The following is a 3,204-nucleotide window of genomic DNA, read 5'->3' as shown; positions in this document are numbered from 1 at the left end:
GCTGAATGAAATCTTTTTTCTTCTAATCTATACTCATGCCCTCGCGTCCTAGATTCCTTTCTAGTAGAAAATAGGGTGTGTGACAGTTCCTTATATTGGCCCTTGATATACTTGTACATGTTGAGCATGTCCCCCCTTAAATGTCTCTTTTCTAATGTAAATAGTCCCAAATTGCTTAATCTCTCCCTGTAGCTTAAATTCTCCATTCCCCTAATAAGCTTTGTTGCTCGCCTTTGGACTTTTTCTAATTCTATGATGTCCTTTTTATAGTGTGGGGCCCAGAACTGTACTCCGTACTCTAGGTGAGGTCTCACCAATGCTTTATATAGTGGCATAATTACCCTTGAGTCCCTAGTTTCCATTCCCCTCTTAATACATGCCAGAATTTTGTTGGCCTTTTTTGTAGCTACATTACAATGGGCACTACATCCTAGATTGCTGTCTATTTGGACTCCTAGATCCTTTTCAAGTATGGAATTACCCAGTTCCTCTCCGCTAAGGTTGTAACTTGCACACTGGTTGTGTCTCCCAAGGTGCATAACCTTACATTTATCTACATTGAACCTCATCTTCCATTTTTTTGCCCACTCATCTAGAATTGCAAGATCATTTTGAAGCATGGTGACATCTTCTGGTGATTTGATGACTTTGCTAAGTTTTGTATCGTCCGCAAAGATGGATACATTGCTGAGTAACCCTATCCCAATATCGTTAATAAAAATGTTAAACAAAATGGGCCCCAAAACTGAACCCTGGGGCACTCCACTTAGTACCGGTATCATATCTGATACGGCACCATTCACAACCACTCTTTGTTCTCTATTACATAGCCAATTCCCTACCCATCTGCAGATATTTTCACCCAATCCTAGGTTCTCCATTTTATTATTCAATCTCTTGTGTGGGACAGTATCAAATGCTTTAGCGAAATCTAGGAAAATCACATCTACAGCATTTCCATTATCGAGGTTTTTGCTAACCTCTTCATAGAACCCTAGTAGATTAGTTTGGCATGAACGATTTTTCACGAACCCATGTTGGTTAGTACTGAGTAGACTGTGATGATCTAAATATTCCTGGATACCATCCCTTAAAAATCCTTCAAATAGTTTACCCACAATTGATGTTAAACTAACGGGTCTGTAATTAGCGGGATCTTCCTTTTTTCCTTTTTTGAATATTGGCACTACCTCTGCTATTCTCCAATCTTTTGATACTATACCTGACGATAGTGACTTGCTAAAGATATAATGTAGTGGGGTAGCTAGTTCATCCCTTAATTCCATTAATACCCTCGGATGAATCCCATCTGGCCCTGGTGACTTATTTGTTTTGAGTTTGCTTAGCCTCAGTATTATTTCCTTCGGCGTGAAATCCACAATGAGATCTGGCTTATTTGTCCCGTTTGTGGTAAATGTTCGTTCCACAGTCTGCTCTCCCTTAGTAAATACTGATGAGAAGAACTCATTTAACAGTTTTGCTTTTCCCTTGTCCTCAGTAACACTTTTTCCACTAGTATCAGTTAGTGGGCCTATGTTTTCCTTAATTAAACGTTTACTATTTATGTATTTAAAAAACTTCTTTGGGTTGGTTTTGCTTTCAGTGGCTATGCACTCTTCATATAATATTTTAGCTGCTTTGATTACCCCTTTACAAGTTTTGTTTGATTCTTTGTATTTTGCGAACGCCTCCTCATTCAAGTTATTTTTATAGAATTTAAAGGCTCTGGTTTTATTGTTGATAGCTGACCTTACTTCTTTGTTTAACCATGGTGGCTTTTTTTTGTTGAATTTACCTTTAGTTACTTTAGGAATGTATTCAATAGTTAGTAAATCAAGCACCTTTTTTAGAGTATCCCACATTTCCTCTGCATTTTTTCCCTCCATAACCGTTTCCCACCCAATTCCTGTTAGGGCTTCCCTGAATAATTCAAAGTTCGCTTTTCTGAAGTTTAGTATTTTTGCAGATCCTTTTTGATGTAATTTACTGAAGTTGATTTCCAGTGAAACCATATTGTGATTACTATTCCCTAATTGTTCAATTACTTTTGTGTTTGAAACTAAGTCTGTGTTATTTGTTAATACAAGGTCCAAGAGCGCCTCATCACGAGTTGGAGTTTCTACCGTTTGTGTAATAAACTGGTCTTTAAGTAAGCTTAAGAACCCATTGCTTCTTGCTGATTTACCGGATTCGTTTTCCCAATCAATGTCGGGTAAATTAAAATCCCCCATAATTAATACCTGACCATGATTTGATGCTTGTTTGATTTGGTTTAAAAGAAGAGACTCTTCCCTTTCATTTATATTTGGTGGTCTATAGCATACCCCTATTATAAATTTGTTTTTTGGTTTCTTATTATTGTCGGTTATCTCTGCCCACACTGTCTCCGAGTTGTCGTCTTCCAGGTCTGTGCTCATATTTTTCTCACATGATGTTAAGTTATTATTTACATATAGGCACACACCCCCGCCCCTTCTATTTTCCCTGTCTTTCCTGTAGAGTGTATATCCCTCCATGTTTAATGCCCAGTCATGCGACTCATTACACCATGTTTCTGTAATACCAATGATGTCGTAGTCATCCCTACTGATCACCGTTTCAAGCTCCCCGATTTTACTCACTAAGCTTCTTGCATTAGCCAGTAAGCATTTTAATTTATGTTTATTTTTAGATATGGATCTAATATTGTGATTAGTTTCACCCCAGGATCCATTTGAATTCTTTACTAGCTTCCTCTTTCCCCTCTCCCCTTCAATAGACTCTCTACAGTCCTCCCCACCATGCACACTGCCTGCCCTCTCCATAGTTCCGGGAATTCTTCCTCTGTCATTCCCTCCTTCCCGTATACTAAGATCATCCGTACCTAAGAACTGTAATGGGGTAACGTGACTGTTACAACATAACATTTTATTACATGACATTCCTGATGCACTCTGAGAGTTACCCCCGATTATACCCTTGTTATGTCCCAGGGCTTTGTCTATGTCTCCGTCCCCCCCCCCCATCTCCTTCCCCCATATGATTCCTGATCCCAGTCCGGCTTCTCTCCCTGATGGTCCCATAATGTCTTGCTGCCCCCACCCCCCCGTTGCCTAGTTTAAAATCTCCTCCAACCCTCTAACCATCCTTCCCCCCAGCACCGCAGCCCCCTCCTCGTTCAGGTGCAATCCATCATGGCAAAAAAGATGGCGCCTGACCGAGAAG

The sequence above is a fragment of the Crinia signifera genome, chromosome 2, assembly GCF_055691185.1.
Source record: "Crinia signifera chromosome 2, ASM5569118v1, whole genome shotgun sequence".
Classification (NCBI taxonomy): domain Eukaryota; kingdom Metazoa; phylum Chordata; class Amphibia; order Anura; family Myobatrachidae; genus Crinia; species Crinia signifera.
Note: the sequence above shows the minus strand (reverse complement) of the source record.